This window comes from Bacillus rossius, chromosome 1, assembly GCF_032445375.1.
Source record: "Bacillus rossius redtenbacheri isolate Brsri chromosome 1, Brsri_v3, whole genome shotgun sequence".
In the NCBI taxonomy this organism is placed as follows: domain Eukaryota; kingdom Metazoa; phylum Arthropoda; class Insecta; order Phasmatodea; family Bacillidae; genus Bacillus; species Bacillus rossius.
The window spans coordinates 275,386,729-275,400,855 of NC_086330.1; the positions used below are offsets into that span (position 1 = coordinate 275,386,729).

The 14,127-nt window shown below is 36.5% G+C and overlaps 1 non-coding gene across 1 annotated transcript; it reads right to left on the reverse strand.

Moving 5' to 3' along the window:
- Window positions 1–1,600: 1,600 nt before the first annotated feature.
- On the reverse strand, window positions 1,601–1,672 carry Trnaq-uug (transfer RNA glutamine (anticodon UUG)). Its single transcript has one exon. It is a non-coding gene; the product is annotated as a tRNA-Gln (tRNA).
- Between the last annotated feature and the right edge of the window lie 12,455 nt (window positions 1,673–14,127).

Here is a 14,127-nt window from a genome sequence, read left to right on the forward strand (position 1 = left end):
GCATACAGTCTGCGTGTTGTAACTTGTCTCCAGTTTGACAGTTTTCAAAAGTAGTACCAATAGACTGCGTATTCAACAGCGATCGTTGTGGTATCTGTGTATGTAAAGAAAGATTATGCGCTGCTTTGAATGTGAAAGTTTTGTAAATGGGTAATCCAGTTTCCAGCAGTTTTAATGAATAGACTTGATTACTGCAATTGCACTGAACATTACTAAACCTGCTAGCGTAGAAATTTGCAGTAGTGCGGGGTGGCCCTTGTTGGGAATGGATCCCTTTCGAGGTTTCCTCTGTCGGCACAGGATCAGCTCGGGTAGGTTCCGCAAGTGGTGGTGGTGCTTCTGTCGCTTGGAACAGACTCTGGGGTTCCCTGGCCCGATGGTGATTCGACGCGGTGAGCGGTGATACAGCTCCGGTGCTAGCCTGGACAGCTAGGAGAGGTTGACTAGGCCTCCATCCAACCACGGGTCTTCTGATGGGTGATTTGAGGGATCCCAAAATGATCAGGTTAGGTGCCAGCAGATCCGATAAGGTCTAAGGGCTAAGGACACAGGCCACTCTCTGGTTAGCTGAGTGAGCTAGGGGGTTCCCGGTGGCGACTATGCCTCCGACTCATAGCCTGGGCTCTAGCGGCTTTCCCGTGTGCGTAAACGGCGTATCCGTTTCCTCGGCCGAGGGGGCCCCAAGGTGGCAGAGCCTAACGGCTAACGCTGGGTTGATCAAGAAAAACGCGTGTTTGTGTGGAAGGGTTGGTGGGGGGGGGGGGGGGGGGGGGGGGGTTCAACATCTGCCGGATTATTTATTGTCCGCAATGAGTGTGACATAAGTGTTCGAAAACTTCTACAACTGCTTGCACAATCTATTAATAATAATTATGCTGTATCAGAAATAAATTATTGTTTTTAACTTTACTATATCATCATTTCAACAGTCTAACTTCACATAAGTAATGTCATGTATTATAACCCATTTTTGTAAAATAATTTACTTCTAATTATATGAAAATATTTATTAAAAAAAGAATTAAAAATCAATAATGAAAGACAAATGAAAAGCGAAATTTACAAAGTACGTTCTTGATTATTCTATAGGGTGCATTTCAAGGCATTTTGTCAAAATTTATTTTTTAATGTTTCATTTTATTTTAATGCACAATTTGTATCCAATTGAAGCAGATGGATTTGTTTTTTTTTTTTGGTTTCATAAAAATTATTATTGTATTTAATTTAATTTCCAAACATTAGATAATTTTAAGTCGCGTTCCTCTTAAAACCAAGCGGGTTAGTATCGTTTTGAATTTAAATATTTTAATTTAACTTGCAAACACATACCATTTTTACTACCCCCTTATGAGTATTCAATTTGAGTCTTTTAAAAATTATCACGTTACTTTGCTGTTAATAATATTTACTGCTGAAGTAAATTACTTTTATGCGTAATAAGCCTTCAGAAAAAAAATCAATCACAAAGTTTGTGAGTGCAAGAAATAAATTTTGAAAGATACTTTGAATTGAAAAAGGAGGTAGATTTCGTATGTAGATAGAAACAAAGCAAATCTAAGGAAAGCCAGGTTTATGGTAGCTAGAAGCATGGCAAAAATTAAGGTTCCACCGAGATTTGAACTCGGATCGCTGGATTCAAAGTCCAGAGTGCTAACCATTACACCATGGAACCCATATAGCAATATATATTTTCCCAAATTAATTACATATTGATTATGGCACTTGAGTGATAACGTCGTAGATTAACTTATGACGTGAGCGCAGTTTAATCAATATTACGAAGACCACAAGATAATGTTTTCATAAACAGCGAGTCTTTCACACTATGAATAAAATAGCAATGAAAATCTATATTTTCTCTTGGCATATTATTCACTTGTAAAAGTGGTAAGTTGCCAAAACTGAATGAAAGATCTTAAATAAATGCGGCGAAGTGAGTTTTGTGCTAAATTCAAGAAGGCTTGTTTTTTGAAGGAAGTATTAAAAATTTTGAAACGAGAGTGTTAGCCAAAAATGATATTAGAAACATGTTTAAAAACTAAAGAATAATATATAGAACATGAATAAGAAAAATAATAATATTGATAGCATATAACTTTTAAAGGAAATAATTTCTTAGATAAATATCTTAACTCGAAATGCATTTTGAGCAAAGCCTTAACTGGATAATTACGTGCTTATAATGACAAGTGTGGCGAAAATATTTTGAGGCAAACGTCAGTGATATACATCTTGTTTCATAAATGATGTCTCAAAAGTAGAATCAGCGGGACTCGTTTCCCAAATGTCACTTGCAAAATGTTTGTTTAAGAACACTTGAAGTCACATAAAGTTGTTTATAAACACGTTTTACAGAACAACAAGGGCAAAAGGAAACACGGACTACCTTTGCGAACTGTCAAATTTCAGTCATGTCACATGGAACAAACAATAGCTGTGAGTTTAAACACTGCAGGATAAATTACTGTTTGTGATTGCTTGAGATTCTTTTAGGTAAGCACTCAATGTTGGGACATGAAGTACAGCAAATGCGTCCTGAATCTCCCAGAGGATTAAGGCAATAGCTTTGTTTGTGGACATACGGCCACATATTCACAAAGATTAAACATTGTTACAGAGAAGGGAGTGATAATTTTTAAGCTTAAGTATATCTGCCTATTTAATTGCCCCCACCCCACCCCCTGAGAGGAATTAAAAAGGGTTGTAATACGAAAAAAACACAAAAACACTGTGCAGATCGAGTCGCATTTATTAACAATTAAATCAAACACACAAAATTCATAAGTGTTTGAAACAACACAGGTTCTCTTGTTATTATTATACACAATCTTCCTGTATTAACAAGGACACGCTCTCGAATAAATACAAACAGAAAAGAAACACCAATAATAATTTGCATAACAAGCTATTAAAACTTTATAAATATTTGAAAGCCCTCTTCAAAAATATATAGTAAATAATTTTCTTGAGCCACAGGTAAATATTATAACAAGACAGCCAAAAGAAAACTCATTTTATTTATGACCATTAATCTTGAAATCACCAATATCACGTTTTCATGAGATCCACAGCAATGAAAACAAGTTCCCACATGAAACTTTGTTTAAGACAATTACTCAGTTTATAATTTTCTCCAAAATATAAATACCACAGAAAAATACTCGATACACTGGAAACTTATCACGAGGCAGCGACTGAAAATTACAATGTTGTCGAAGCGCGTCTTCAAACAAATAGAAAAAAATATATACTTACATAAATGACTTTTCAAAAACATGCTACGATATTTAATTCCCCTCTGAAACTAGGGATGTTCGAAGATGGTCACTCGCCTCAAAGTCCTGTAGGAGGCGTCCAATCCCGGGTCTACGGTGAGTCGTTCTCCAGCGCCCACTCGCCCGCCGAGTAGCGCTCTGCTTCCCCCACAGCGCTCGACCTGACTTGGTCGGCGGGAGCAGCTGGCAGCAGCTCCTCAAGAAGCTACTCTGCAAGGCTCGACCACTTGGACGAGGGACTGGACACGACTCTCCTCTCGTGACTACCCTGCGAGCACTTCTAGTCTCCACCTCTGCTCACTCGTTTACAACTTTCTTACTTCGCGAACGTAGGAACGCTATCAACACCATGTCAACATGGCCGAAAAGGATACAACGAGTCCATTGCACGCATCAACACTACACTCGTTGATCGTTAGTTACTGTCAATGTTTCGTACTACTGTCTGTAACCTGCCCGCCCTTGACCGGCCTGCCTGCTGCTATTGATGTACATAGCCCCTTTCTGCACCAACACTCTTGACTTACTTGCTTTCTCACTACTCGCTCGACGAGTTAAAAGTGTCGCATCGTCGGTGAGTCATTTAAAGTACCAAGTGCCATTCTGACCACCTGCATATAATTAATTCCAATGAGCGAGACTTTACAACGTACTCGCTCAGCGAGTTCCAACTCGAAGGGCGAGTTGAGTATATAAGTCGTCGAGAGAGTTACCTTCGTTCACTGCTGCACTCACTCTCCGATGGCAGTAGCTTCCTTCATTATGGCCACTGGGGCTAAGTCCGAACTCATAAACAGACAAAGTCGATCTTACCCAAGTCCAAACTCAGGCATGGTCGTGGATTCCAGCAGAATGGCGGCGCTTGGGATGACGGCGGTCAAGGCGGTGGCGTGACGTTCATCTCTGCGTGTGCCTCTCTGCTCCTCTGCTCCTGTGGGCCCGCCTTAATGAATTACCAGAGTTCAGACAAATAATTGAAGAGGCTACGTTATTCGGAACGTGTTAATCATACTGTGGGAATAATTGATATTTAGTTTTGATGAGTGTCGTATAGCTATAGGTGTATAAAATACATGTTGTCAGTTCAGAAAAATAATTTCAAAACTGGCAATGTGCGTTTTAGTTGAAAGCTTATATTAATCTAAGATTTTAAGATGACTCTCTGTCTCCCTCCACCAATTAGCCTAATGTACCTACGAAATAAATAAATAAAACATTATAAAATTAAAATTGATTGGAAAATACCAACCATAATGATCGCTCAACGAGCGGAAGTATCGCTCCCTGCCCAAAAGTGAGGCGGAGTAATCGCGAACAGTCTCGTACCGGAACTACTTGCCGGTCGCATGACTAGCACAGAACCTCTTTTTCTGGTAGTTAGGCAACTGAAAACTCTTCCAGGTATGGCGAGTGGTAAGCACTCAGGGGATAACATGATACGAATTCCGGAAGGACAAAAGAGCGTTGCGGGCGGCAAAATAACACGGCAACCTAGTCACTGAAAAATGTGTGTAGCAAATATTTTGTACTACATAACTAATAGAATAAACCTGAATATTTGGATGTGTGGAATACTTGCTTGCGTAAATCTTTTCAGTTTAACAATACCTCAGTGTTTGGAATGCCAGTAATTCTATATTACTTTTTGGACTATTTTACGAATTCTATTTAAGTTGACGTATTTTAAATGCAACAGGTCGTTTTCAAATAAAACCGTTTCTTAAGCTATAAGTTCTGTTTTTATGGGCAGTTAATGCTTTAGTCGCATATTATAAATAATAACAGTAATGAGTGCTTACAAGACGCAGGTTTTGAAAATAAAGAATATTTAAATTATTGTTTTGTGAAAAAAGTTTGTTTTATATCATTTTTTGTATTTTCTTGCACATATTTACATATTTTGTACTTGAAAACATAATAATTTATTTCTGTGTTTGTGCTAGACATTCATTTAATTATATTAAAAAATTAAGTGCTACCTTTAACAGTAAATCTTTTTTTTTCCTTCTTGTTTTCTATCGAAACATCCGTAACGATCACTAACTAGATTTGGCAAATTTTACTATACTGAAGTCTATAAATAATGTTTTTTTTATATATATAAATGTAAGTTTTACTCGAAAATAATTCTCACTCAATTATTGAACGGCTTAAACCAATTCATAAGGCCCAAACATATACGGCATTACTAGAAACATTAACGATTCACTTAAAAATATGTTTAGAGCAAACAGAAAATCGTTATTCGTGAAAACAAATATAATAGAAAAAACTTGTTTTATTTTATATGATGTTCAGTAAAATTCATTAACTAGCTTTAACCTTTAACAAAGAGGAACACAAATCACAAGTCAACTAATACTAAATTAACCCATGCCAGAAGTATTGCTCCAATCCACAACCCTCAAAACTAATTTTTAGAACTTTGCCTGCTTCTCTTTTAACAAAGGCTTTGATCTTTAGGAACTCACGAAAATAAAACCTTAGTAGTAACAAAAACAGTTGTCAATAACTCATAACATTATCCAGCTTCTAAATGAAATTTTGAAATGAAGAAAAAAGTATACAACTTCTATTGACAAATAAGTGAACACCATTTAATAGAAAAATATTTTCAAAATTTTAACAAAATTTTAGAGAACCAATGGTTCCATTCGGCGTTTTCAATCCATCGTCGAAAAATATTATTTAATCGGAAATTCTCTTTGTACTTCTCGAATTTTTATGTTATACTTACAAAAAGCTCTTATTAACTAAACTGAACAAAAATTGACTTTTGTAATTGATTCTTGATAGTTTAGCTGTCATTAGAGTATGCTACAGACTATCTCGGAAACAGTAGCAGCGACTCAAATAAAACATCATGTAAACATTTTTTTTAAGTAGACTGTAACATGTAATGTTAAAACCTCATAATATAATTTATTTAAATGACAGATATAATGTTTATTGATATTTGGAACTGTCTTCTTTAATAAAATACATTTGTAGCAAGAACAAAAAATTTAAATTATTTTATTACGTTAAGAATTCCACTGGTGACTATTTGATTCGTCTTGCACGCCAATGTTAAAATTTGTCTTGTCCGTCGTTGTTTGTCACACATTAAATCAAAACCGCAGTGATTTAAACAAACTTAATTGTAACGATAAAAAAACACAAAAATATGTTAATATATTCTTAGAGCTACTTACAGACCAAGTCGTGCGCGTATAAGCCTTTTCTCACAATATCACTTTAAAACTTAGCCGCACTGTGCTTTGCAAAGAAAAAAACACTGCTTTTATAGAAAATTTACGTAAAATTTCATTTAGGTTTGTATTTCTGTCAAATTTTCGCTTCCAACACCTTACATTATGTTCTGTCAAGTAAAGTTGGAAGGCTATGACGTCACAGTGAATGTCACTAGGTCAGCCTCAGCCATTATTGTTTGACAAGTTTGGTGACTTGAGTTTTCATCAAATATTTTTCATATAGGACCGGCTCTAAAGTTTGTTGGATGTTGGATGCGATCAGCCAATCAAAATCGTGTCAAGTGAAAACGGAAATGATGTCCGTTTACGTCTCACACGAATCCATAAAATGGCGAGGAACACATGGATCATTAAAGAGTTTATAAAGGCGAAAGAACTAAAAACTGTTAGTATAAATGTTGTATGCAAAGTAATGTTTTATGTAAAAAGAACTTACATGTACACAATACTTAGAAATCTCAAGACATTAATTTAATTGTATAACGAGTATAAATGTAAGTTAAATTGACAGAGAAAATTTAAAAGTTAGTAAATGCACGAATATCATATTACAACTTTATGAACCCCAGCCAGCAGTTCGATACATAATTTAAATTAAACATTAAGTTTAAAATAGAAAATTCTGAGAAAGTCATTTTGATACTGTGACATATGAAACATATTAGATGTTATCTGGCCACATTTATTTGAAGGAGAAATTTGGAAGCCATTTGTAGACAAAAATTACTATTCCAGCTCTATTGTTAAATATATATGGAGACAAATATTTGACAATGTAACAGCTCTCATAATTTTAAATGTTAAAAACATAGCAACACAAACATACAAAACCACTTACGTACATTATATTTTTGAGCTTTGATCCTCTCTTTGCAATGAGTAGTTCAGGTCTTGTTTGTAAGTTATGTGGTGTAAAAGGGCTGAAAAGTGCCTAATATTATTTATCATGTGAAATCCTACATCACGGCTAGCGGCTGTAACTAAATGTGAAATAAGTAAATACTTCGAGTTTTAAAGATTTATCTATGGACGTTGGTGTTAAGGGAATGGTTGTGTGGAATATTTGTCAAGATTTCTAAACATTTGTTTTATACATAATTGTGTGATGTTAATTATTGTCTAACGAAACTCATTACATGATGACATCTTAATCATACTTCTAAACGAGTTGCTTCAAGCATTAGTTGTTATGCAAGTACGACTTGTTTTGATAACCAATTACTAAACAAAGTAATGTCTCAATTTAATCCAGTGGGTCGCCATGTCTGCATGATTACATGGCAATTGTGTGACGCCTTTTTCCCCCTCCATATTGGCAAGACGTCCAAAACATTGGCTAAAGTGTAGTGTTTTGTAGTGTGGAAAAAGTTTTAAATTGCTTTTATTTTTTATACAAGTGACTGTTTTATCGACGGATATTCTAGCCCACTCCAGTAACCATCATCAGACGATATCAACCACCATTTTCAAAATATTTTGGGCGGGACAATATGGCGACGGTGAGGTCAAAAAGTGAATTCAATTACGTCACAGCATGCCGTCTCCTGACATGGTTTAATCAGCCTCCCAATCGATGAGATCTCCCTGGTTTTTCTTCGCGGCTCGCCCTCCGCTGACCTCAGGCGAGGCACCTGCCCAGGAAGAATGCTCCTCCGCCCGCCACGAGCCGGTCTCGTGTAAGCGAGCCGGTCTCGTGTAAGCGAGCCTGTCTCGTGTAAGCGAGCCCTCATGACGCGGCGCGTGCCAGAGCCGGAAGTACCTCCGCAGCGCCGCCACTAGCGCCGAGCAAGTGTTTGCACTTACCGGGGCGCCGCAGTTCGCGCGGAGCGTGCGTCGAGGACTAATATTCGCGAACATTCGGTCGCGTCGGCAGGTGCTCCAGTGACGTCAGAGTTCGCTGGCCTTTGCCTTCTTCCAACCGCCTGCCTGCGACCAGTCGCTAATTTCCCTACGTTACTTAAACCGTTAAATACTGAGTGGCCATAAAAGAGTATCCCTGTTTCAATGGTACAGTATAACAGTGTAAATTTGAATATTTACATAAAATCATGAATTTAATTAAAATTAAATTTACATGTTTCACTTACAAATTATTAATTTGTGCGCATTAAATTATACGGTGCACATACAAACTCAAGTCCAATTCTTCCCATGTTTTGGTTAGCAAGTTCGGAGGAATGGAAGCAGTAGCATCTTCAATTCTCGGTCTCAACTCTGGCAAATCATTAGGAAGCGGCGGAACGTAGACGCGATCTTTAATAAGGCCGCAAAGGAATAATCGCAGGGTTTTATGTCAGGTGAACGTGGAGGCCAGCGAAAAAGAGCTCTGTCGTCTCGACCATAACGACCAATCCAACGGTCAGGGACTTTGAATTTCAACCACTCTCGTACAAACAGATATTTCAATGGGAAGGGGCTCCATCCTGTTGTTGAATGAAGTATATTGGTTTACCCTATAATGATTGGGGTAAGCCATTCTTTCAACATGCAAATGTGTTTATATAAAAAGGTTTAAATAACTTTTCAATTGTGACCTTTAACCAACACTCTACAACGCTTACAAATTATTATATTAACAAATATAACTGGGACATTCTTTTATAGACATACTGTATATTTATTAGATTTACGAAGAACGCTGGTTACAAATCACCCAATGTATCGTTATCTTCGTAAATAAACGGGTTATAGTTTTCTTATTGAGAACATGGATTCACAAGAATAATTTTATTATGTAAGCAAAACATTCAAAAACTGGTAGAGACGATTGCAAAAATACACGCATTTCTTCCACGTGCGTATCAACCCTGTTTGTTCCGAAAAACAGAACTCAGAATTTAAATACGACGTAGTTTTTACGAAGAGCCAGTAATTTTAAATAACGAAGAACTCTTCGTAAAATTTGAGGTTAATTCTTCGATGAAAATACCCTAAAATTACTCTAAAACTTAACAGTGTAGAAAGTCACGACTAGAACAGTCATTTGGCATGCGGGCTACCAATTGAATACGCATTGTGTATACAGAGTGTTGCCAATTGCGGGGCACAAATTTAGTTTATGACCGGGCATACAAAAAATAAGCCATCTTCGTTGAGTAACATATGTCCGGAAACTAAAACATTCAAAGTTACAAGCACGAACAGTAGTGCGCTATTTTTAATTCGGCGGGCTAAGAAATCCACTCACTGTCTGGTGATGAGCCTGACTCATAGGTTTAGAGTAAGCTACATTCACTCGCAACCAGCTGTCTGGTGCAAAGCACAGTGTGTGGTTATTTGTGGTCTGTTTACATGTTTGGCATCGGGGCATTTGCTCAGTGACGCCTGTTAGTGAGTACGATGTTGCGACTGCAGACTTCACTTGCGCAGAGATGGCCGATATCGTAATGGTGTACGGACAGGCAAAAACAAAAAAAAATGCAGTTTGAGCAGTGCGCTTTGTTGCACCGAATAGAAAGACATTCGTACCGCTCAACCAGCGACTGCTTGAAGCTGGGAATATCCTACCACAAAGAATGATGTACGCTAAACTGCGTGTGGTTTACTCTAAGCGTCTACGTTTCAAGATACAAGTTCGTTAACAAAAATTACTTCTTGGGGCATTCTCTGCCACCTATAAAATTTATGTTCTTTAACGTTATTTACAATAGTGATTTTTTATTTAATACAATTGTTTTGGACATACGCCATTGCAGTATTGCACTGTTTGTTACGGAAAATTGCAAGAATGCAAAATATGGAATAATAATGAAAAATGAATTCTCAGAGAACAAGCCTATGTCAGCTGAAGTCAAACAGATGGACCCAACGATGAAACTTAACATCGTTGTAAAACTAATCATCGTTGTGTTATGATGTTTGATACGTTTTCCAAATTTGTTGTCTGTCCTTCGCTGTTCTGGTTGAAACTGTCCCGTCGTTGTTAGCCCACAGTGTTCGTCTGTGCTGTTTTCATTGTGTTGTCCATAATACCATTTTATAGTTTCATCGTCGGGTCCATCTGATCGACATCAGCTGATTTGTTCTTGTTCTCTGTGAGTAGTGTATGCTGGTCGGTAAGGCGCCTGGATTCTGGGTATGAAAGCGGAGACACGGCCCGCCATATTGAATTGTTTCGTCACGGCAGCCATCTTGGTGTAAAATTTCTCGAAATTCCTCAAAGAAATACTCCTAATCCCTCAAAATTTCTAAAAATGTCCCTATTTTGAGGGGAAATAATTCCCGTTTTGAGGGGAAAAGATTTCCGTTATGAGGGAAAATTTCCCATTTTATTCATCGAAAATTCAAAAAGCTTCAACATATATTTGCCATTGAAAGAACCAAAATTACTAAAAAAAATAAAAAAATAAAAAGAAGCTTAAAGCTCCTAAAATAAAGCGGCTCTAAGCCGCCGAGGTTAAAACCTTGACCTTGAGCATAAACTTAAAAGCCTTTAATTTTTTACCAAAAATTCCCAAAAATATATAAAAATTGCTTACTTCAAATGTTTAGTTATCAAATCCATCTCAGTCTTCGGTTCGATTCCCGACATTAATTTTGTTTAATATTTTGATTACAATTTAAATAAAATGTTGATAAAAATTTGGTTTACATCACACCCGGCATCTTGGATTATGAAGTCATATCTGCCATATTGAAAATCCGTAAATACTATCATAAATAATTCAGAAATAATTTTAATTTATTTAAAAATTATTTTAACACAAAATGAATAAATTTTTAATTATAAAAAACACGGATGTCATGGAGACCTCGGTTTGAACTAGGTGAGAGCAAAAAAAATGGCGAAAGGTCCTTCCTCCACGGAAGCTATTGACAGACTGACCTACTACTAATGCCAAGGTATTATATCGTCAGCTAGTATGACGTCGCGTCCGCCGTCTTGTTTTCGTGTGCTGGAGGCCACCATCTTAGTTCCGACATATTGTTTTCGTATGCTAGAGGGTGCTACCAGCATTTTATTTTATTTCTACTCGCTAGAGTGAAGTGATTAATTTTTGCCAAGACGCCCACCATCTTGATATTTGGCCACTATGTTGTTAATCTATATTTATTATGCCATCAATTAAGAGAAAACTTGAAAATTCATCAAAACATTAGCAATTAAATTATAGATTTAAACTATCGTAACAGTTCTTTGTTCGATCCTTGCTCGATAAAAAATGTAATTTTAGGTATAAAAAATTGTTCAATAAAATATGACGAAAAATTATATAAGCGGATTAGGTTGCTAATCTGCCATCCTCAAGTAAGCAGTTGATACATTGGCCGCCATCTTGTAAATTCGTAATAATTAACCAAGAAACTCAGGAAAAATTCCAAAAAATATCAAAACAAATTACTCATTAAAATAATAACCTGCTCGATCGATTCTCGTTCTTGGTTAGATTATCTGTCAGTAATAGTAGTAAATAAAGCTTAAAATAATTTTTTTTGTATAGACCTTTCGTGGAGTTTATTAATCATTCACTCTACGAAAAACGACTCTATACAAATAAATTGTCGCTGTGTCTACCATGGAAGTATAATTTAATCGATACTTGGCATTTGATCAACCAGGTCTTGTTGAAGGTTAGATGTATAGACCAAGCGTCTCCGAACCAAGAGATAATTTCCGATGATAAATCGAAAAAAAAATTTCCAACTGGCAATGTCCATTGTCAGGCGTTTATAACAGGCATCTCCGTACCACGAAACCAATCATGTCCTGAGTACAGACATAACTTTACACAATCAATGAAAAGGAAGTGCATTTGGAAGAACAATAAAAAAGAAGCACAATCGGAAGCACAATCAACATATAGGTAGTACAACAATAAAGGAAGCACAATCTATACCACAGTCAACGAAAAGGAAGCACAATCAACCAAAAAGGAGCACAATTGGAAGCACAATCATTAAGAAGAAAGCACAATAAAACAGGAAGCACAATCGGAATTACAAACATTGAATAGGAAGCGCAATTGGAAGCACAATAGAGAAAAGGAAGCACATTTGGAAGCACAATAAAAAAATATGTATTACGAGAACTGTCTTAGATATCATATTACAATAATTAAATAAATCAATAAATTTGTAAATCTAAATAATGAACTTATTTTGTCAATATTATACACATGCAAGTTAAACAAGTGATTATTGTATGTAGCCAGCGTCCCTCGTTTCTTTAAGTACGCAGGCTACTTTGTCGATGTACAAGTAGTTTTCTCCACGAACCGTTGCCGCCAACAGTCTCAGGCGATCAACCAATATATTAGGATCTTCCCATGATGTATAATCCATCTCTTCTGCTATCGGCATCTTCCTGCAATGTCTATTATTAATATTTTTAAGATCAATCACGTCGTTTCCATCGTTTCAGTCTCAAAGCTTCATCACAGCTTTCAATCTTGCCAGCTTTAGGGGCTTCATCACAGTCCTTGCTTTTGTAACTAGCTTCAGAATCACTGTCGTCATCATCATAGAAGACATCGTCTTCACCCAAATTAGTGAAAGAATTTGAAATCGTTGATGTCAAAGCCTCTTTATTGTCTTCAAGCTTCCTTTTTAAAAGTCCGCCATGTTTACATAGTACGGAGGTTCTACTTGAATTCGGCTGGAATGTATTCTCACTTTTTAAGTTAGTGATTCTTCCATTGTCATCATTATTCCATAAATCATCCACGTACTTCAATTTAAGTTCTTTGTCGAGATCGGACAAGCCATGAACATAATCTCGTTCAAGACAAGGAAAATTAAATGTCGTCATGCTACACATTCTTCTTTAGAAATGTACTTCTATCGTAGTAATCTATCTTATATGTGATCTTGACTACTTTACAAGATCTACTGGGTGTTTCTAAGCTCTCTCTCTTCATGTAAACGACTTGCTACAACAAACGCAACTTAAAATTTTGCGTAGCGGATTTTTAACACAGTCATTCTTCTCGTGTCGTCACTCTTTCTCAAGATAAAACCCTTTCCGCAGAACTTACACCTGTGTCATTTCATTTAATTAAGTAATTTTAGGGTCTTTTCGTCGAAGAATTAACCTCAAATTTTACGAAGAGTTCTTCGTTATTTAAAATTACTGGCTCTTCGTAAAAACTACGTCGTATTTAAATTCTGAGTTCTGTTTTTCGGAACAAACAGGGTTGATACGCACGTGGAAGAAATACGTGTATTTTTGCAATCGTCTCTACCAGTTTTCGAATGTTTTGCTTACATAATAAAATTATTCTTGTGAATCCAAGAAGAATTAACTTCTGTAAGTAGTTCTTATTCCTGCCAACAGTTGGAGTCACGTGTTGTGTTGAGGTTAATATTGTGACGGGGCTCCGTCAGACGTCCCGCGTACACCTATACACATAACAATAAATAACCTATAACATTTGGGGGGTGTTAGCTGTTGGTAAGCATGGTACTCGAGATCAAGTCTTCTCCCTATACAGGAAGTGTAGGGTATAATTTATGTACTGAAAAGAAACATGATTAGTTCATTCAAGCACAGATTTTATTCACTAGGATAATAAAAAAAATAATAATAATCAACCAAATATTTGATTAACAAATTAATAATAAAGCATTTTACAATGGGATGGGATTAACGAATAGATAAA